The following is a 24,154-nucleotide window of genomic DNA, read 5'->3' on the forward strand; positions in this document are numbered from 1 at the left end:
TTTCCTTCCATGGTCTTTGTTTCTTTTTATTCAAAACTAAATATATGTTCTCCAAAAACCCATTCAAAACTCAATATTATTATTTGTTTATTTATTTATAGGTCATATTCTGAACTCAATAATATTTTATATTTAATTTATAAGTTATATTCTGATCTCTATGGACTTGAATTCTCCTAAAACTTGTTTCAATATAATATGAAATCTATTATTATTACTTTGTTTAAGATGAAGCAAAGTCTAATAATTTCCAGAGATTTTACACTTTAAAGAGATCTTAACATCAAAAAGACAACATAGTGCAAATAAAAGAAGAATAAATTGAAGTTCAGGTCTATGATTCATTAGTTATAGAATCCTGAGTTAATGAAATAAATTATTCTAAGCCTTAGTATTTCTATCTATCAATTGTAAATTATGTATTTCATTTCATAGGGGTTTTGTAGTTGATATGAAAGTGGCTTAAAAGTAACATCTAATCAGTATAAATTTTCTTTTAATAGTGAATTTAGAACAGATAAATAATGAACTATTAAGTGATTTAGAAAAATAAGTAAATAAATAAATTAGTAATTCTAAATTCTCCTGAGAGTATACATGAGGAATTCATAAAGAATTTGAGAAGCTGACATATTTCAAATTCCCAAAGGTCTTTAAAATCAGTTTTTAAAGCTTCCATAATTTGGACTGAGAAACAGTCTTCTTAAAGCTGATGTAATATGTGAAGCTAAAGAAGGATTATGCTATTCAGGTAAGTTGTTACTTGGGAAGTACTATGGAGCCAAGACAAAGTGAAGGCTTGAGGCCAGGCAGATTTAAATTATAACTTTGGATTTGCTCCTCAATAACAACATGCCCTGGAGCACAGGCTTACCCTCTCCATGTCTCAATTTTTCTATCTGTAAAACAGAAGAAATAAATATCCTTCCAAAAATAGCTCTTTACAAAACATATTAAATAAAAGTGTTTTGCAGAGTGCAAGCATAAATGAAGCAGTCAAATATTATTGGTTTTGATTACCACATATAATGATAATGCTTAACCTTCACACAGAACGTTATATTTCTTTAGATTATTCACATGACTTATGAAGGAAATATGCATAATTTCCTTAATCATTGAACTTTTCAGAATGTGTAATATTTCTCAGATCATGAAAACTTGGGTGAGGATGAGAAAAAACTATTGGAGCATTCAGAAGTGTACTAAATTTCTTTGAAATCATCATTTCTAAAGCAAGAATAAATATAGTATTATAAAAGAATATTAAATACAGATAAATAAAAAGAAAGATTAAAATATCTCTTAGTTTCACTGAGACCAAAACATAACAAGACTGTTTTGTTACATTTATTTTCTATGTTTTACAATGTGTAATTTTATATAATTATAGCTTTCTTTTCCAATAATATACAAATTTTAATAATATCTGAATGATCATATTTCAATTAAGAAAAAACTTTTGGAGAAATGTTTTTAAAATTCCTAAAGCCATAAAAGAATGACTTTTTAAAAACTCACTCCAATGACATAGCTTTTGTACAAATTGAATGTTTTGTGATTTTCCTCTGAGATCACATGTAGTTTGTTTCTTAATAAGAGATTGTTGCTTGTTCCATATGTGTTTATGTATGACAGGGGCTTAGTGAAAACCTTATCAGTTAATGGAAGATATCACTTCTGGCATCACTGTTGAAAACAACAAAATCCATGGACTTCTTTTTCCCCCAGAGTTGAGATAGTTTTACTGGATAAAACATAGAAGATGACTGTAGTCTCATTGTTTCCAAATTATTAATCTCTTCACCTAAGAAATAAGTCAATGGCTTTTGAAGAGATGGAAAACAGGTGGACATTTCAAGATTAGGCAGCAAGAACACTATACTCTATTTACTCATTTACTTTATTGCATTAAAAAAACAAAAACAAAAAAATAACCATAGAAACATTTCAAATTGATAGGAGATTAATGAACAAATAAGGATAGTTTTTGGTTTTTTATTTTTGTTTGTTTTTGTGGAGGGAGGTTACTGAGCAGTAAAGCAAAAAAAAATGGATTTAAAGGGAAGAGTATCAGTGAACATAAACCTTTGTAAGTAAATATGTTTATGCTATAAAATTATATTTAGCACTCATGTTAGAAATGTAATCATGTCTTGCAAATACTGCTTCTCTCTGCCTAATGTCAGAATTAACTAATCAGTCTGTGTGTGTGTGGGGGATGTGTGTGTGTGTGTGTGTGTGTGTGTGTGTGTGTTAAATAGCTTAAAGACAGTCATTTTAATTAAGAAGGAAAAAAAATGATTCATGTTGGGTGGTTTAAAGCCATGCAGAAAAATGAGACAAGTGTGTTATTGTTTGAGACAATCCATTGCTTTGGAGCAGCATATATCAACGTACCTCATAGAAATAATGCTTTAATTTTAAAAACCATGGCCACAAACCATCCATTTTCACAAGGCTGTAATTTTAAAAACCATGGCCACAGACCATCCATTTTCACGGTAAGTTGTGATATCTTATGCTTCTAAAAATTTCAATACAAATTAAAATAGCTGATGTTGGCAGCTGCCTACTGCATATCTACTTTGTGCCAGTTATTGAGCTAGTCTCTGTGTCATTACAGTTAATTCTATTAGCTTCACTTTACAGATAAAAGTTAAGGGTTGAGGGGTTAAACACATTTCACAGAATTGCTTTGGCTATTTATTTCAATATCAGGTTGGGCCTATTAAGTAATAGTGAACAACTTCCTTCCAGTCTCTAAGATTCATTTCACATCTTAAATCAGGATAACATGATGTTTGACTCAATGTTGAAGTAAGGATAAAAAGTCTCAGACACTTGATAAGCCCTCATGCCATGTTGGCTCTGTGAGTTGTGCCTTCTGCACATGATAATTCTCAATAAATGGCCATGTTTTCTTTGGGTGATATGGTCAGTAACTGGAGTAGATTTCTCTTTCCCCTTTTATACCCTATGTCAAGCAAATTCTACTAGATTTACCTTCATATTACAACACTTTCCACCTCTACCATCCTGGTTCAAATCCCAGTCATCTTTCAGCAGGATTATCACAGTGACATCCTAGCTAGTCGCCCAGCATTCTTCATTCAAAGGACAGAAGGGTCCCTTGGACATCTAAGTCAGATCACACTATGCAAAACCACTCACTGCTGTGCTTGTCATTGGAAGTCATACTCCTTCCAATAACCTACAAAGCCGTGTGAGATCTGCCCTCAGCCTCACCATGTGGCTGTTACTCACAGAAACTAAGCCTGATCTCTCCTTGGGGATTTTCCCTTGGTGCCATCTGGAGCAGTCTTTTGGATTCCTTCTTGGCTCATTCCTTACTCCCTGCCAGTCTGGTTATGTATTCCCTTTCAAGAAAACCTCCTATTCTCAGACCCCATGCTTCAATTACTCTGCTTTCTTTTTCTGATAGCAGAGGTTATAATCTGGCATAATATATCATTCTTGTTTTTCATTTGCCATTCTCTTGTCTCTCTCTACCAGGACATAAAACTAGAGTGCATTTATATTTTCAATGCTATATTTCTCTGAGATACATAGCTGATAATTAAAAGCATTTGGAAATGACCATAAAAAGGAATCATTAAACAGAACTTAAAACTATATTGCTGGGAATAGCAAGGATAGTGGAAGGAGACGGTCATCATTATAAAAAAATTCATGTATGAAGATGTGAATTTGGTGTCAACATACCTTATATACAGACAGTTGTGGTATAAAAGTGAATTAAGAAATGCAATACAAAAAATATGAATGTAATGCACTCCTCTGTTGTGATGTATGTAAGAAACAATAAACAATGAAATAAAAATTTTAAAAAACTATATTGCTTTAGGCAGCCTTTCCCCTCCACATATACATACCTCTTTGTGGTGGGAGTAGAGTTGGGAAGTTCATTTAAAAATGTACTTTAATAGCTTGTGTCCGTTTGACTTCAAATGAAAATAAATCCAAAATATAGTAAAACAGAAAAATCTGTAGTGAAATTCACATGGTAAGAATGTACAAATTTTTATAATTTCTTCCAGCTTTCATATTTAATTGTAATGACTAAATTGAAAATAATATTTAAAAAGCAGCAAAATCTCATAAAAATATTAAAAAATGACAAAGATCATATTTTGCTCATTAGTGATGAAACTAGTAAATTATTATAATTAGTGTAAAGCAAAATGCAATGTATCACACATTGTTTAACCAAGGATTTGTAATAAATTCACAAATAAATGAAAATACTTTATATACAATACTCAGGGAAATCACTTGAACTTTCATCAGACAGCCTTTGAAATTATTTCAACAAGAATTATTTGCATCATTACCATTTCTCTGCAACTTAAAGAATTTGTAAAATAGCTTCATATAATGAAAAACAAAAAGTGCATAGTAGGCTAGACTCTATGACCCTCTGGGAGTGCTCTGGAATGCACATAAATTATGCTACATTTTATAATATAAACTGAATGTTGTACTTCAAAGTCTTTCCTGGCAAAAGGTAAATTTATGTTTCAGCTATGGCACAAAAGAAGTATAAATGACTCTTGAATAAAACACATTTGCATGAAAGGAAAATTTTCTCACTTATCTGTTTGCAAGCAAAAACCACAAACTATTTGATTCCATTGTAGTCCCCCCAAAATACAGGATGCTCAAAGTGGAAGATTGAAGAGTTTAATCAAAATTACTTATCAAGTAAAATGCCCAGAGTTAAAAGAAACCAAGAAGAGATAAGGAAGGAGGTAGTAATAATAAGTAACCATTACTACAACCTAGCCTGAGAGAGGGAGGTGAAGGTGGCAATGAGAATCCAAAACCGGAGCTGTCATAACATGTACCTGAAAGAGCTGCTGTCTTAGTTAAAGTAACCCAAGCCATAGGAGGGAGCCAGGCAAATAGATCCCCTGGTATGCTACGCTTTCTTCTCTGGTCTTTAACCTCCATCTAGCCCTGCACATAGCCCAGAAGGAAGGTCACTGGTTGAAACTGGATGTGGAAGACAGCCATACAGAGTGGAGAAGAAGGGAGGAGATCAGGATGGATGAAAGGGGTACAGGATCATGAATACTCCTGGCTGGAGTCAGATGGCCAAAAAAAAAAAAAAAAAAAGAAACAAGTAAAGAATCTTTTAATGTTCATCAATGTTCATCATTTCATTTGAACAATATTTACTGAATATCTCCATGACTCAGGCATTAAACCAAATTTTTGCAATAAGGAGTGAACACGTTAAAAACAGCCTTGTTTCTCTGTAGCTTATTTAAGAGTTTCCAAGTAGAAAGGGAGGATTAATTGGCATACCAAGTTTGCAGAATTAGAACAATAGATTTTGTAAATGTTTTGTAATACTTCTTACTCGCTGAGAGGGAACTGGGTTTATTATCAGGCAGGCTCCCTATGCCTAGATGTCCTCCAGCAAAGGTCTAGTGACCACCTGTCAGAAGCTGCTGTAAAGGGATTTTCAGCATCCTTATTAGAAGAAGCTTAATTAGACACCTGCAAAGGCTTATTAAAAGCTCTTTTTATAAAACAGAAAAAAAGTGGTTTGTTTCTTCTCTTCCAGCATACATGGAATAAAATAGCTTATATTCTTAAAATATTTTGGGGCTTGCCTAAAAACTCTATATATTGCTCATCACATTTGCTATCAAGAATATTGTTTTTGCAGGTTAATTCACACCTTTTGAATTCATCATCAACACTGTAAAGAAAGAAACAGAATGAATGTGACTGAATTTATCCTGCTGGGACTGACACAGAACCCTCAGATGCAGAAGACCCTATTTTTGGTACTACTTAGCACCTACCTTGTCACTGTCACAGGCAACCTGCTCATTGTGGTTACTGTCCTCTGCAGCCAGAACTTGCACTCCCCCATGTATTTCTTCCTGGCTTTCCTATCTTTGATAGATGCATGCTATTCCTCTCCCATAATTTCTAAAATTCTAGCTGATTTGTTTTCGGAGAACAAAGCCATCTCATTCAATGGCTGCATGCTGTAGCTTTTTCTTGAATATTTCCTAGGAGGTTCAGAGATTGTCCTTCTTGTGGTCATGGCCTATGACTGCTACATGGCCATCTGTAGACCTCTATACTACATGACCCTGATGAGCCACCACATGTGCTGCCTCCTGGTGGGGCTGTGTTGGGTGGCGGGTTTTCTCCACTCTCTGGGGCAGATTCTAGTTATTCTCTGGCTCCCATTCTGTGGCCCCAACACCCTGGATCATTTCATGTGTGACATTTTCCCCCTGATACAGCTTGCCTGCATGAACACTTTCCTCCTTGGTCTCTTGGTTGCTGCCAATGGAGGAGTAACCTCCATGATCAGTTTTGTAATGTTGTTGGTATCCTACGTGGTCATCCTGTGCTCCCTGAGGACTCACAGCTCTGTGGGGAGGAAAAAGGCCCTCTCTACCTGTGACTCCCACATCACAGTTGTTGTCTTGTTCTTTGTGCCCTGTATCTTTATGTATCTGCGACCAGTAGCTATGTTTCCCATGGATAAAGCAGTAACTGTATTTTATAACCTTGTAACTCCCATGTTAAACCCCGTTATCTACACAGCAAGGAATGCAGATGTAAAAAATGTCATCAGAATGTTACTAAACAGGAAGGCGATTTCAGACAATAAATGATCAATTGGATATTTTTTTTCCTATCATGATCTTTGTAATTTTATATTTTATCACAGTAGTCCAACTTATCATCCATGGGGGAAATATTCTAAGACCCTAAAGTGGGTGCCTGAAACCAAGGGTATTACTAAACCCTATAAATATACTGTTTTTTTCCTAAACATACATATTGATAATAAACTTCAATTTATAAGTTCAGTCTCAGATTAACAACACATAACAAAATAAAATGTAATGATATTTTGTAGTTTGGGACCATTGTTCAGTAAAAGGAGGGCTATTTGAACACTAGCACACTGGTACCTCTCACAACAGTCCTTCTTGTAACCTAGACACCTACTAAATGACTAACAGGTGGGTAGTGCATAGAATGTGGATGTGCTGGAAAAGGATGATTCATGTCCCAGGTCAGACTGGATGGGGTGATGTGAGATTTCTTCATATTACTAAGAAGGGCTTGCTATTTAAAATTTATGATTCATTCCTTAAATTTGCCATTTAATATTTTCAGAACATGGTTTACCATAGTATAAATAAGTGAAAGTTATTAATTGTAATTAAAGACTTTCTCACAACTATCAATTTACTTTCAAGGCACTTTTTCAGGGTAGGTATTATTTTGATTATTTCTGTTTTATAGATGAATAAAAATGCAGCTCAAGAAGGTCCAATAAGGTGTTCCATATCAGACACAGACCTTGTGTTCATATCTGCATTCCTCTAGATCCAAATTCAATGTTCTTTCAAACATTTAAAAGTGCATTAGGAAAAGAGCAGTGTTTACATCAGAACCTCTCTAATTTTGTAGCGAGTTAAAATTTTTTTTTGTTATAATTTCACAGTTGCATAATGTGTTGACTATATAAGCAATATATACTCAGAAAACCGTAGTACTTATTGGTATCAAAGGCAATATGGAATGCAGTGTAGAACAAAGACACCAGACAACTAACCTTGGCACACACTTGGTATATCTGATTTTAAAATTATATTTTATTTCTTGTTCTGTTGAGAAAATAATGTCAGTAATTATAAAAATAAATCGTTTGTAAACCTATGTAAAAATTTTATAATGTCCTCATATGGTTGCAAAAAAACTTATTAAACTGAAACCTATTGTTCTACTATACAGAGAAAAGTTAAATAACTAAATCATACAACACATAAATTCACCTCAAGTTCAAATACTCTCACTATATATCCTGTGGTATTTTACATGTTCAGAATTCCCTTGGGCTATATTTATTATGCTTTGACATATAAAATATTTTAACATACATATTAACTTAGAAGTGTCAATTTGTTAAATTAAAAATCAATGGTAATGAAATTCAAATTTTTTCAAAAGCACATGATAAAATATATTCACAAAACTATTTTACTGCTAAAAATTTGTTTTTATATTTAGTTCCTTGAACTGGAACCCCCTTTGAAAACTACTTCAGGGGTGTCTTATAGTTATTTAGAAATAAATCTCCATAGCTGAACAAAGAAAACATTTCTCAGCTTAGCAACTCAACTCACAATCTTTTTTGTGTATAACTTTGGGATTTTTAAAAAAGTTCAATCTGTTACCACAATACAGATATGAATGTCATTTTGTAGGTGTGATTATAGCTGCCACTTTTGATAGATTCAGTCTCCCACTTCACAGCTACCACATGCTTTGTTGAAGAAATCAGAGGACTCTGTGATGTCACAATATTTAGTAAGCATATCATTATTGAAGAAACATTCTGAAGAATAAGAACACAGGCTTCAGCATCAGGAAACCTGGGTTTTCTCTTACTGAGCCATTTTCTCATCTATGACTTTAAATAGCTCATCCTATTCCTATAAGCAGTTTACTTAGGTAATTTAGAAGGTGTGTAAGTTCTGTAATTCTGCCCATGTTAATATGTTTATTACCTTAAATATTGTTTTGTTCTACTTCACTAGAAGAAGTCTAACTGGAAATGTTTTGAGAGATTATATATACTAGATAAGTATATTTGACCATGTTTCTAAACTTTTCATTTTTTTGTTAACAGTATAGGAGTGTCCTCCTGGATGAAAGGGGTTTTGGGTTGGACTAAGACAATATGAGCCCTGTGTGTGAGTGTTCAGTTGCTTTGAGGAGAATCCCTCTGTCTATTAAAGGTTATGAACATGTCTGTAAGGCTTCTGCTTTATTTAAAGCAAAATACATATTCATTATATTTATTTACATAGCTTCAAACACTCATTCAATTTTTTTTGTCAAATACTATCACAAATGTAATAGCTGCTCTACTTCCTTTTCACTTACAATAAGATTTTGAAAATTAAGAAAGAAAGCCCTTTATCTGCTTAACTTTGAAAGGGAAATAAATGTTTGGTTTTCTGAGAGGGTTTGTTTGTTTGCAGAATACATTTGGTTATATTTATGTTTTTCACTATTCATTTCATTGGGGAATTTGTGTCTTCAAATTGGGATGATTTTCCCCCATTCTATTCATGATGAAATATTCTTTAACCAAGAGTTATGCATGATGGATGCTATGGGAAGACAAAGACATGAGGATATACATTGCAGAAACATTGAGAAGTAGAGGTGACCATCCAGCTCATAAATGGATGAGATGCTGACACCAGGGAGGGATTACTAAAGGTTTTTGACAGAAATGTTTGGACAACTTGTATAGATAAAAATACATTAATATACATAATAAGTGTCCAGTAAATATTTGTGGAGTAAAAGTGTAATAGTTACTTGCAGTTATTAAGGACAATATATGCATTTGTATTGATACGTGTGTGTTTAGGTATAGGACCTTACCTATTGTATCTGACAGTGTCTTTCTATTCTCCACATTAAGTTTCTATTTTAAGAACTTTGTAAATAAGGTTTGCTTTTTGCTTAATAGATCTTAATGAACTGAAATCTCTTCAAAAGCCTTTTTTTCGTTCCAGTCTATTGGAAGTATAAATTTAATGAATGGGACTACATTAGATTATATGTAGAAGATCATTTTGAAGAATAAGCACTATTAATTAAACAATATTATAATTATCTTGAAAGCCAAATTACCTAATAACATACCCTAAATAGGCTAGAAATTGAACTGAAGTTTATGTTTTAGAAGTTTATGTTTTTCATAAAGTAGATGGTATGGAGAAACAGATTGGGAAGACAAAGGTACTTGTGTTCTTGGTTTATGACCAGGGAAGCATGTTTATCCTCATACATGGAAATGTAGGAAGTGAGGGAATTCATCTTGCATTTATTCATCACCTCACAGGTGCCAGATGCTGAAGACACTGTGCCAGACTCTGTACTGAATACCCCAAGGAAAGAGACAGCAGCATATTGCTATGGTAGGTGTCAGAGAAGGTGAATCCCCTGTTATTTCTATAGATTTCCTATCTGCCTGCTCACTGTAGATATGTCCTGGCCAAGGCCTTTTACAGGTAAAGCTGTGAATTTTGGAAGAGGGAATAGCCTTTACTAGTGTTCAGCACTTTACAGATTACAAATTACATCTCAGAGCTATAATTTGTGAATTCACAGACGTAGGGGCTCAAAGGCAGAGACTGCTGGGATTACTTAGCAGGATGACATGGATTGGAAACAGGAGAACTGAGATCTCATGTACAGAGCCTAGTGTTTATCAGTAAATTACACAATAACTGTCAGCCACAGAGGGCTTTATAGGTGACAGGCAGTACTAGGTATCTGAGGAGATGAGAGCATTATGGAGGAAAATGAAAAAAGAATGACTGAATCAATCACTGGGCAGGGGTGGGCAAGGACATGCTCCACAGTAGTCATGACTGCCCCATCTCTGTGCTATGAACCTCAGCCTGCAACCCTCTCATGGCTAATTTGCTATCTTTCTTTATCTTTTTTGCAGGTAATTCAGGCCCCAGGAAGGTGCTACTTCCTCAAAGGATCACCTCATGCCTCCCAGTACTGTGACTGAATTTGTTCTTTTGGGGCTCACACAGAATCCACACCTGCAGAGGCTCTTCTTCATCGCCTTTTTGTTCATTTTTCAATTTACCATGCTGGCCAACCTGTTTGTCGCCATCACCATCTCCCTCAGCCCCACGCTTTCAGCTCCTATGTACTTCTTCCTCACTTACCTGTCCTTCATAGATGCCTCTCGTACACCTCTGCCACCACCCCCAAAATGATCATCGACCTGCTCTACCAGAGGAGAGCTATCACTTTGGGTGGCTGTCTGACTCAGCTTTTTGTGGAGCATTTCCTAGGAGGCTCAGAGATCATCCTCCTCATTGTCATGGCCTGTGACCGCTACGTGGCCATCTGCAAGCCCTTGCACTACATGACCATCATGAGGCAGGGACTCTGCCGCCTCCTGGTGGTGGTAGCCTGGATTGGAGGGATCCTACATGCCACTGTGCAAATTCTCTTCATGATCAGCCTGCCCTTCTGTGGTCCCAATGTCATTGACCACTTCAAGTGCGATCTCTTCCCATTATTGAAACTGGCCTGCAGAGACACCTACCTGCTTGGAATGGTGGTGGCAGCCAACAGTGGAGCCATGTGCTTGCTCATTTTCTCCATGCTACTTGTCTCCTACTGCCACAGTCTTGGCTGGGCACAGAATCACGAGCCACCACACAGCTTTGTAGATTCAAACAGCAATTCTTTATTCCCGAACTCACACCGGCCTCCACACACGCTCTGGCAATCCCAGTTCTCCTGCCACCAAAATCACCTACTCCACGAGGCTTCCTTCCCAAAATGCTCTCTGAATCTCACTAGAGTTCAACAGGAGCTTAGGCAGCAGGAACGCCCTAATCCCGGCAGCAATAATCTTCAACCTCCAACTTCCCTAAAACCCCTATTGTCTTCCACTGGGAACGCCTTAAACTTGTCTTAAACCGGGAACGCCCTAAACCCAAGGACCGGGATACTTCCTCAAACTGCAGGATACACCCTAATCCTGGATCCACCCTCGTCCTTGGGCAGGGTCACCTTACATGCAATGTCAACAGCGAAATTAACATGGGGTACGCTGGCAAGGAAATTTCCTACTTGGTAATGGCCCTCAGCATCTCCCCCCTTCTGATTAATTAAACAACAAGCAATGTGGCTTAAGGACCGTGCCTGGTAGGTTGTCCAATTCAACATATGGTTCTTACCCGTCATGGGAAAACTGACCTTTAGGCGTCAGCCTCCTGTCTTAGGTTGAATCCACTGTAATCAGATCAACCCGTCACTGACTACCGGTCCAGCATTCAGCCATGCTTGTGGAAAGGCCTATGCACCAGTGGGGGGGGGGGGGTGAGGTTTCTTGCCTCACCTCTGTTGGCCCCCAAATATCCTTGGTGCCAGTGGGGGGGTGAGGTTCTTGCCTCACCTCTGTTGGCCCCCAAATTTTAGACCATCACTAGTAGAAGGGAGGAGGATACAGAAATGCCACGACACCAAGCCAATTGACAGCTCCTTTGGAAAAATTGTGTCACTGGTGACACCATCAGCAAAGATATGCCAGCATTACCACAATTAACATGGGGTGCGTTGGCAAGGAAATTGCATCACTGGTGACACCATCAGCAAAGATATGCCAGCAGTACCACAATTCGCTGCATCAGATGATATTTCACAATGCATGCAACTGATATAGTCCAGGCAAGTTCTGCAAGCAGTTCAAATCGGAGGAGTCTATCAATATGTATATTCACTGATGCATCAGTTTATGCAGTTTACTGTGATGGCTATCATAGAAGCTGTAGTTTGGTTTTATCTTAGTCTTCACCGGCACTGGGATGGAGATGGGAATTCTGGCAATGATGCTAAAGAGACATTATCCTGAACAGAATTATTAAATATAATGAAAAGGAAAGGTGAAAGTAAACTAACAGATCTGTTAACCTCCTTAAAAAACAATCCTTAACAGCTGTTTACCTAATTTAAATTAGTAAACAAAAGATCTGTTAACCACCATTAAAAACAATCATTAACAGCTGTTTACCTAATTAAAATTAAGCATTTAAATCACGTGAATAAAAAAAAAAATTCAGATCCATTATTTCATGAGCGCTCCTCAAATATGAAATATGGACATACACACATACAGACATACAACACAAAACAGAAATGTGCACACATAACATACAACACATAAGACAATAAAGGCCTTGTAGTTTTACCTAGGTGAAATCTCCATTGCAATGTTTAAAAACTCCACAGTCAAAAAATAAAACACAGTCAAAAAATAAAACTGATCAGAAAAACATTAACCTAGGTTTGTATGAGCTCAAAAAATAAAATAGAACTTTACGATGTGGGAAAAATGCAATAATAAAATAGATATTGAAAAAAACACCTTGGTTAGTCACTGTCGCAGATGTAAGAATAGCCAAGCTGGAACTCTGGATATCAGCTGTTATGGATTTGAGTCAAATCATCTTCTTTTTCTGTAGAAATTGCTTTAGTTAATCTCTCTGGAATCCAAATCGGCTGCTATTCTCCCTGCGGAAAAACACAGACGGAACCCCGATTCCAGACAATAACTGGATCAGGACCTTTCCATTGTCCTGTTAGAATATCTTTCCAAAGTACCTTAGGCTTATGTACATTTTTCGGGTACATATGTCTTTCCGCAGCACTAAGTCCTGATGAATCCAAATTTAAAAAGTTTAGAGTAAAAAGGGTTATTTTAAGTTTATCTTTGGGGGAATTATACCCCTTACCAATTCCCTCTTTTTGCTTTAATAGGTACGTTTTAATAGTTTGATGAGCTCTTTCAACTATGCCTTGTCCCTGTGGATTGTATGGGATTCCTGTTATATGAGTAATACCAAATGATGAGCAAAATTGTTTAAAAGAGGCAGATATATAACCAGGACCGTTATCAGTTTTTAACTGTTTAGGAACACCCACAGTGGCAAAATTTTGTAAGCAATGAGCTATAACATCTTTAGTTTTTTCTCCGGCATGAAGGGAGCCCATCAAAAATCCAGAAGAAGTATCAACTGTAACATGTAAATATTTTAATTTTCCAAATTCTGGCAAGTGTGTGACGTCCATCTGCCAAATATGGTTAGGTATCAGTCCTCTAGGATTGACTCCAAGATTAACTTGTGGTAGAAAGGTCACACAATTTTGACATTGTTTTATTATATGCCTGGCTTGTTCCTTAGTTATTTTAAAACGCTTTTGTAAAGTATTAGCATTAACATGAAACCTTTTATGAAAATTTGTAGCTTCTTCTAATGTAGAGAAAATATGTACATCATGTGTAGTTTTATCTGCTAAATCATTGCCCAAACTAAGGGCTCCAGGCAATCCTGTATGTGCCCTAATATGTCCTATAAAGAATGGATCTTTTCTGTCCCATATTAGACTTTGTATAGTGGAAAACAAAGAAAAAACAGTAGAGGAAGGGGAAATCCTACCAGCATCTTCAAGGGAATTAATAGCATTAACTATATATTGACTATCAGAAAATAAATTAAATACAGAATCTTTGAACATCACAAAAGCTTGTAAAACTGCATTAAGCTCTACCTTTTGAGCTGATTGTTTGGGTACTAAAAATGTAAAAGTTTGATCAGGGGTAACTACAGCTGCTGTACCATTATTAGACCCATCAGTGAATATATTTGGAGCATTCATGATAGGTGTTTTCCTTGTCATTTTAGGAAAAACTACAGGATGCTTAGACCAAAAAGACAACAAAGGATTCGATGGCAAATGATTATCAAATGAAACATTAGATTTACACATGATTATTGCCCAAGTATTTAACTCATTAGCTAACTCATCAATTTGATCCATAGTATATGGAGTAATAATTTTATTGGGAGAAATTCCAAACACTCCCTTTGCTGCTCTTATTCCTTTGAGTATTAATTGTCCTACAGCCTCAGGATACCTGGTACCAAATGCCGCAGTCTTGGCTGGGCACAGAATCACGAGCCACCACACAGCTTTGTAGATTCAAACAGCAAATCTTTATTCCCGAACTCACACCGGCCTCCACACACGCTCTGGCAATCCCAGTTCTCCTGCCACCAAAATCACCTACTCCACGAGGCTTCCTTCCCAAAATGCTCGAGAGTTCAACAGGAGCTTAGGCAGCAGGAACGCCCTAATCCCGGCAGCAATAATCTTCAACCTCCAACTTCCCTAAAACCCCTATTGTCTTCCACTGGGAACGCCTTAAACTTGTCTTAAACCGGGAACGCCCTAAACCCAAGGACCGGGATACTTCCTCAAACTGCAGGATACACCCTAATCCTGGATCCACCCTCGTCCTTGGGCAGGGTCACCTTACATGCAATGTCAACAGCGAAATTAACATGGGGTATGCTGGCAAGGAAATTTCCTACTTGGTAATGGCCCTCAGCATCCTACATCGTCATCCTGAGCTCCCTGAAATCTCACGGCTCTGAAGGACAGCACAAAGCACTCTCCACGTGTGGCTGCCACTTCACCGTTGTCGTCCTCTTCTTTGTGCCTTGCATATTCACCTACATGCGTCCTGTGGCCACCTACCCTGTGGACAAGTTGGTGACTGTGTTCTTTGCCATCCTCACTCCCATGTTGAACCCTATAATTTACACAGAAACGCAGAGGTGAAAAGTGCCATGAGGGGCTTGTGGAAGAGAAGAGTAACTGGTCAATAGTGCCAAGAAAGTGATGGTGTCCGCAACTATGGAGGATGCTATCTGCCGCACACATACCGCGAGAGAAGTAACACATTCTACAGATCGTTGGCGAAAAAGCAAAAGTCCTCAGACAAAAACAAAAAGAAAACAAAAACAAAAACCTAACATTTATTGGGTTCTTAATAGTGGCTAGACCTTTTAATAAGTGCTTCTGGTAGTGTGCGATGTATTTTACCAAGGCTGCAATGTTCACATGCAGAGATTCTGGATCTGCAATGGAAAGAACTGCAAATCTCTGGTTTTGATGACTCTGGAGTGTGTGCCTCCACAATTTCAGTGAGACTCTACAAAATTCTTCATACATGGTTTATTTGGGTGAAATTGGCTTTCTATCTAAAGAACCTTGGTTTCAGAACTTAAAAAAAAATTGCTTATCCTTTTGTGGTAAAGGAAATCCTTTAGATGAACATATGGAGGTTGACAGTTGGGGAGTAAAAAGAACTATCATTGATTTTTCTTTATTTTGCATTTTTTGGCAACTTGAATATATAAAAAGAGACACCCACAAAAGAATATGTTGGTAAAGGAATCAGCTCTGAGGATTGTATTTACTAAAATGGAGTCACGTTTTTCTCAGAAGACTCCCCAGGGTTTATAGACAAATATGTTACTATGTGTAATCTATGAAATACATTGTGAATGTAGTATACTAGCATTTTTTTACTATTAAGAATTTTTAAAAATTCAGGCTGTAAGTACAAATATTTCTACATCAAAAATGTAATGCTGTTATGAGTAAGAATAGTTTCTGGCTGAGGTACTTTAAAAAAATTAATAATGGCAGTTATCCTACAGATATAGATGTGACCCATTTTTCAATAATAGACTGAAAAGATGGAGTAGCAGACTAAGTGATAGAAAAATTTAAATCTGGTACTTGCTACGTACCAAATGTTATTTATTTTTAAAAATTTATATTGTGAATCAGGCATAATAGCACATGCCTGTAATACCAGAGGCTCTGGAGGCTGAGGCAGGAGTATCAGAGTTCAAAGCCAGCCTCAGCAACTTAGAGAGGCCCTAAGCAATTTATTGAAACTCTGTCTCAAATATTAAAAATAAATAAATAAATTAAAATACTGGGGATCTGTTTTAGTGGTTAAGCACCCTTGGGTTCAATCTTCGGTTTAAACCCAAACCCAAAACAAAACAAAACGTCATGAACAGATGGTCACAGAGTGGCCATTCTGTATTGAAGAGAATTTAGTTTAGAGCAAAGTAACTGAGTGGTTAGTACTATGATCTCTTTTATTGCATGTGGATCATCAGCTTGGCCTGGTTCTGGTGAGGCTCTGCCTCTGGGGAAAGACCAATCACTGCAAGAGCAGATGGGAAGTGCTGGTGCAGTGATTAGCTCTCAGTCTGAGGAGAAGCAGCCATGAAGGATACACTTGGAATTAAGCAAATATGCACATTTTGAAACTGGCACTCAGTATTCCTTTCCTCCACGTCTATTACCCAAAGGACAACATTTTATTGATGGTGTTTCTTCTAAAATGTGGGTTGGAAATTGTTTATAAATTAATTTCAAAATGCTGCAACATGTAGGCACAGTGCCATCAGTCATTTTGGAAGTAGCTTTATTGACTGCCTTTTTTTTTCTTTTTTGTCAACTTATCCTTTTTAGAGGAAATATAATTTTCTGATAACTACAGTGGATTATTTAAGTGTGGATACTTACAGCACCTTTTTATAATCTTTCTTAAAAATCATTAGAAAGTCTATTTCTATTGAAATGTTCCCCTTGCCCTCCAATGATTGCTTTGTTTGTTTTCTGTGCAGGTTCTGCCTTATTTTGGACCTCTAATTTGTTATGATTCCTCATTCTGTAGAAGAAAGTTCATGTGAGTACATCTTGGAAGGGGCTACATCTTTTGTCTCCCCTATGTGATCATAGACTTTTTACTTGCACAATTTTTGTCTTCTACTTACTTGGATCATCAGATACCAAACTGAACCTAGAAGGTAGTCTTGAAATTTTACTTGAGTATTAGACATATTCCTATTAATTTTAAGAACAAGTTGAAGTTGGGGAGATAATTGAAACCACCTACCATTGTGATGATTTTTTTTTTAAGAGAGAGGGAGAGAGAGAGAGAGAGAGAGAGAGAGAGAGAGAGAGAGAGAGAGGAATCTTTTTAATATTTATTTATTTTTTTTTTTAGTTATTGGCGGACATAACATCTTTGTATGTGGTGCTGAGGATTGAACTCGGGCCGCACGCATGCCAGGTGAGCGCGCAACAGCTTGAGCCACATCCCCAGCCCTGATGATTTTGTTTTAAATGTGTCAGCATTTCATCTGTTTGTTTTATTTTTGTGCACAAATTGATCTCAGGATAAAGAACCTTGAGCTATCAACAATTTGCAGCTTGATTTACTTTAATCTCTTTTGGCAAGGTGCCAAAATTAATATTACAAGGAGGATTTGATGGCAGTGATTCAACCCTGAATTAACAGAGTTCAAGGTACAGTGCATGTCTAAGAAAGCAAATGATACAGATGCAATATGGTAAATAGGATATTAGGGCCAGGATGCCAGAATAATAGCAGCCATGCTTGGAAGATGATGCTGTCATTTCTGCAGACAGGAACTGACACCAGCAGTCCTTAGGCTTCATGGTCCAATGCAGTTTCCCATGCAGGAACTCCATATTATGGATTTCATTAAAATTCATTAAAGGACCAGTGTGTACTAGTGTGGCATATTTTTGGAAATATGATGAAGAGATAATAAATTAGCCATCATTACACATCTTTATAAGAAGATAAAGTCAACATGCAATTTAAAAAAGATATGAGACAAGAAGGTAAGTGAATTGTTGCTAATATGATTTATATAGTTGTATGTTATAAAGATCAGGATGACAGCGATGAAGCTGGTAGAGGGGAAAAAGTAAAGGTTGGAGAAGGCAGAGTAGTAGATTTGCTAACAGAGGGTATAGGCAGAAGTAATAGAAAGCTGAGAGGTTACAGAGATTGGCCGACTCAGGCTACATAGGGATGGTGTCCTTAGGTTGTAGATCTGGGTTTCTGGAGCTGATAAAGAAGCTTAAGGCTTCACTTTCTTTAATAAGTACATCTGAAAAATGATTAGAATAATTGGAAACTTAGCAAATAGTTACAACTTCCACGTTTTAGAATTGGAATAGATAGGTAATAAATAGAAATACAGATATCAAGCACTTAAAATTATCATAAGATAAAACAATATGGATTGTTATTAGTATTAATTTTGGAACTTGGAAAATCTGGATTTGAATTTAGCCTCAGTATTTCCTAGTTGTAGGAACTTAGTGTCATTATTTTCACCTCTTTAAGTCTTATTATCTAATCTCTAAAAGGAAGATAATATTTCATGGGATATTGAAACAGAGTAGAGACTAGTTGAATATCAGCACTATACCACAATAATAATAATATTAGTTATTCAGATTTAGAAGGTAGACATGTAGATAGTAAGAATATGGAAATGGTAGGAGACCTTCAATGATACATCAATGTTTATAACAGCACAATTCACAATAGCTAAACTTTGGAGCCAACCTAGATGCCCTTCAGTGGATGACTGGATAAAAAAAATGTGGCATATATACACAATGGAATTTTACTCAGCAGTAAAAGAGAATAAAATCATGGCATTTTCAGGTAAATGAAAGCAGTTGGAGAGGATAATGCCAAGTGAAGTTAGCCAATCCCCCCAAAAAAATGCTGAATGTTTTCTCTGATATAAGGAGGCTGACTCATAGTGGGGTAGGGAGGGGAACATGAAAGGAATAGATGAATTCTAGATAGATCAGAGGGGTGGGAGGGAAAGAGAGGGGGCAGGAGATTAGCAAGGATGGTGGAATGTGATGGACATCATTATCCAAAGTACATGTTTGAAGACACTAATTGGGTGTCAAAATACTTTATTTACAAACAGAGATATGAAAACTTGTGGTATATATGTGTAATAAAATTGTAATGCATGCATTCCACTGTTATTTATTTATTTTTTAAAAAATCAATAAAAAAATAAGCATCTAACTTTTATAATCCACAACCACATTTGTAACTTCAAGATTACAAAATTTGTATAAAGTTCAGATACTTTACTAGGAGCTGGGTTACAACAATGAACAAGAAAATTCATGTTACTTATGTCTCAGATCTTGGAAACTTATGAAAATGAAAATTTAAAAAAATCATAGAAAATTACATGCTCAGAAAATTGTAATGGAATAGTGCAAAGGTGACTGGGGAACTCTGAGGAGGTGGGCAAGGAAAATTTCTGAGGAGAATTTCAAAGCTGAAATATGAATGATGAGAAGAACCATCCTCAAACATACTCTTTGGAAGAGAAAATGTTATGCAGAGAGAAGTCTGAAGTGAATAATGGGCAGGTGATCAGTGCACTGTAGCTGGGATGGGACTGCGGTGCAAGATGAGACAGGAAAATCATGCCAGGCCCTGATCAGATAACGCTATTAGTTTTTAATCCTTAAGTTAAAACTGAGAAGTGACATCAAAGATACTCTATTAAACTACAATTAAAAATTAAATCTTACATGGATTTATAGATGAATTCAGGAACAGCATGAAAATCTTTTCACACAGCTTTCATTCACCCCTTACTGTATCATGTGTAAAAAATAATATTTACTGCATGATAGTGATATTTTGGATTTAAATATCTAGATTCATTTTATATTTCTTTTTTTACCAGCTTTTAAATTTTTTTGTTATTGTATTTTTGTATACTTTTTAATTTTATTTATTTATTTTTATGTGGTACTGAGGATTGAACCCAGTACCTCACACATGCTGGGCAAGTGCTCTACCACTGAGCCACAACCCAGCCCTCATTTTATATTTCTTTACATTTTCACAGAAGAAGAAAATTATCTTGATATTATGATAAATGTCCTATGTAATAAATTATGTATAGAATTTTCTTAGTTTAGTTGCAAAATTAAAGTGAAAGAATCAAAATTTGATCCCTAATTTTAAACATTTATAATCAGCTTGATAATTTTTAAGTGTAAAAAGTAGGACAAGAATCTACGTTTTTCTATTAACATGACAAGATAATTGTATGGTAATTCATGTTCTGGTAATTAATGCTGAAAATATTGCTGGACTTTTAGATTCCAAAATTTTCTTGTCTTCCATGTTCTATAGATTCCCCTGTATTAATTCATAGTAAATAGTTTTACTCAGTACATACATTCCTTAGTAGTTCAACAGTTTACTTTTTCTTACACATTCACTTCTGAAACAAGTCTTAATTTTTTTTTTTAATAGTAACTGGTTCTTACCAATAAGAGCTGTTAAACCACATGATTATCTACATAGGAGAATTTGAAAAATTCAACACTATTTATGAAACAAAGGCATAGAAAAGTAGGGATAGAAGGGGACTTTAATTGGAACAATAACATCCATCTTTAGAAAAGGGCCCACATCAAACATAATGGTAACTGATCTGGTTTGGATATGAGACATACCCCCCAAGCTCATAAGTGTGACAATGCAGGACTGTTTAGAAGTGAAAGGATTCCATTATGAGAGTTGTAAGGTTGGATTATTCAGTGGATTAGTCCATTGACATGGATTAACTTGGTGGCAACTGTAGGCAGGTAAAATGTAACTGGTGTAAGTAGGTCCCTGGGGGCATGCCTTTAGGGTGCATATTTTATCCCTGGAGTGAGGAACCATCTGCTTGCTGATTGCCACGTCCTGAACTGCTGGCCTCCACCATGCCCATTCGCCAGCCCAGAGATATGGAGTCAATCAACTACAGACTGAGACCTCTGAAACCATGAGTCTCAGATAAACTTTTTTCCTCTTGGTTGTTTTTATTCACAGCAACAACAACAAGAACAAAAGGTGACTAAAACATTACTCTCAGGTGGATTTGCTTCCTATTTCACTGAGACAACTTAAGCCATCAGAGAAGAACCTCCCCACACCCCAACAGCTGCTTCTATTGATCAGCCAGCCTCTGTCCACTCAGAACCCACCTACTACTACTGTACAGGGATCATCTGTGTCCCACTTCAAAGCCAGTGAAGCCACTTGACCTGTGCACTGGTCTAAGGTTTCTCCTTGTTGCTTACACAAGGGCACTGATCTAAAACTTGCTTTAATGCTCTTTTTAAATTTACATCCCCCTTTTCACTAGATCATTTATAGTAGCAAGAATGTCAAGAGCTTTGTAATGTTGTGAACAACCAATAAAAAAAAAGGATCCATCTCAAAATAATCTTCCCCCGTGACCCCCACTTCCTTCATTAGTTACTTCCCCATGTCCTCTCCTGATGAGATCTCTATATTGCTTGTCTCTCATCTCTCTCTATTTTTCTACAAGCCCTTTTCTGTCATGCTTTCTAAGTCTCTTCTGAAGAATATCAAATTACTCCTATGTCATTAAATTTAATAGCCATTGCTCATTTCTTGCCTTATAAAATAAAATCCATTAGCAAGTTTTTGTTGGAATACTGTTTTAACAAGACTAAGATTCTTGAATTAGTATCTCCGGCCTAGACTTATTTCTTGATGCTATAATGTGGAAATCTAATTTTGTCCATGGTGTTCTCACTGGAACAGATAATTTCCTACACTGAACAAGTCCAAGGCTATCCTTCTGGTCCTACCTTTATCCCCAGGCCTTGACTTACAACATTTTCTGTCAGTTGATGGCACATGTGTATGTAACATGCTCTCAATCAGGAAATCCTGTGGACTCAAATTGCAACATATATCCTCAATTCAACCACTTCTAATCACTTTTAGAGCTATCACCTACTTCAAAGCCACCTGCAACTTTCACCTGAACTATCGCCTACTCTGCCTACTTTTATGTCAGATTCCTTGCTCTTATATTTGACCTCAACACAGTATGCAGAGTTGTCTTTCAAACTCATAGGTCAAGTTACATCACACTTCATGAAACTCAGGATAAAAGCCCTTACAATTATTCAAGTTCTGACAGCCAAAATATAGCTAACCCTTTCTCTCTTTGAACTCCTCTCTTACAACTGATTCCTTGACAATTTCACTGATATCTCTGGTAAATTCTGGGTTTTCCAACTGTTAAGATTATCCTTTAAAAAATTTATTTTTTTGGTACTTAGGAATTGAACCCAGGGGTACTTTACCACTGAGTCACCTTCCTGGCCCCTTTTATTTTTTAATTTTGAGATGATATTCCCAAGATGCTTAGGGCCTCACTAAGATGCTGAGGCTTGCTTTGGAGTTGTGATCCTCCTGCTTCAGCCTCCCAAGTTGCTGGGATTATAGGTGTGCACCACTGTGAGTTTGTGCTCTTGAGGTAGGGCTTTTACATAGACCATTCTATTGTCTGCCTACAATACCACACCCCCCCAACCCTTTGCATTGCTAACTTAATAAACGTTAGTTGATTGGAAGAGAATACCTTAGAAAGTTTTTGCCTTACACCTAGGACAGGGGGGCTTGACTCCATATCTTGGAGTAACTTCGTTGAAATTTTCAAAGTTCTTGTTAAGCAACTAGAATTGAGCAGTGGTTTCTCAGGAGGTATCTCAGCCAACACTCAAATGTCTGGCCTACATTCTGGGACTTCCCTTTGGGGGTGTGCATTAGCTTTTAATCACTGTGACTAAAACACCTGGTAGTAACAAAGAAGGAAAATTTACTTTGGCTCATGGTTTCAGAGGTTTTGATCCATGGTCAACCAGCTTCATTGTTCTGGGACTGAGGCAATGCAGAACCTCATGGTGGAAGGGCATGGTGGAGAAACACTGCTCAACTCATGGTAGCAAGGAAGCACAGAGAGAAGAGAAAGAGAGAGAGAGAGAGAGAGAGAGAGAGAGAGAGAGAGAGAGAGCAAGAAAGGGGCTAAGGACAAGATATGTTTACCAAGGGCACGTCCCTACTGATCTACTTCCTCCAACCATGCCCTACTTGTCTACACTTTCCACTTTCTCTCAGTAGTCCATTCAAATTATCAATCCATCAAAGGATTAATCCTCCAATGAGGTTGGAGCCTCCATAATCCAATCACTTCCCTCAATCCCCACCCATCTGTGGACATTGCTGCATTAGGGACCAAGTGTTCAATATGTGAGCTTTTTGTGACATTCTAGATCTAAACTGTACAAGGTGTCCTTCAATAGTATACCCATGGGGTTTACCAGATGTTTTCAGAAGCCCTTGCTACTGTACCTATGAAGTTATCCCTGTTCAAATGGCCAGAACCATTCTACAAGGATAGTTCATTATTTTTGATAGGAGTGCACTACATTGGTTGCTAAAGTGGTATTGATGTACAGATTGGGGTTCATGTAGGAGAAGTGAAAGGTTCTGGGATACAAAGGCCCCCTTCTTCTCTTGCCATTGGTCATGTGTGTGGGGGCCCTCACAAGTTTTTTCCCTGCTTCTATTCAGACTTCTAATACCATGGGCAAAGGCGGGACTGTGGCAGGTGTCCTTTATCCTGTGTGTACTGGGACTGAGTTTGTACTGTACTATATATAGGCACTGAGGGAAGTCACCCAGCCCTTCCACAGTCCCTACGGCAAGAACCAGACACTTCCCTAGGGATGGCTGTGCTTACCACCCTCAAGGCCTTTCAGGATCATTGTTCTGCAATGCTGACCTACACCCTTCTCCTCATCCTAAATTGATGTGCTCTTTGGTTTCCATTGGATGCGATGGCATTATGTGTTCTGTGTTCTTCAGTCGTGGGAATGAGGGATATGATTCACATGAAGTGGAACACTTTACTTGTTCAGCAGTTTAGTCTTCCTCTATTCTATCTGCTGGTTGTAGTGAATGAAAGGAAGGTAGGTGGACAAA

At 36.9% G+C, this 24,154-nt stretch overlaps 2 pseudogenes across 2 annotated transcripts; both read left to right on the plus strand.

Moving 5' to 3' along the window:
- The first annotated feature begins 5,750 nt into the window (after positions 1 to 5,750).
- On the plus strand, positions 5,751 to 6,668 carry LOC308639375 (olfactory receptor 4C12-like; annotated as a pseudogene). The gene has a single exon. The product of its transcript is annotated as an olfactory receptor 4C12-like (transcript).
- A 3,130-nt stretch (positions 6,669 to 9,798) lies between these two features.
- Positions 9,799 to 15,290, plus strand: LOC308641813 (olfactory receptor 4C3D-like; annotated as a pseudogene). The gene is made up of 4 exons: positions 9,799 to 9,825; positions 9,929 to 10,020; positions 10,550 to 11,240; positions 15,011 to 15,290. The product of its transcript is annotated as an olfactory receptor 4C3D-like (transcript).
- The last annotated feature ends 8,864 nt before the right edge of the window (positions 15,291 to 24,154 follow it).

The sequence above is a fragment of the Spermophilus citellus genome (assembly GCF_964194105.1).
Source record: "Spermophilus citellus genome assembly, chromosome: 2".
Taxonomy (NCBI): domain Eukaryota; kingdom Metazoa; phylum Chordata; class Mammalia; order Rodentia; family Sciuridae; genus Spermophilus; species Spermophilus citellus.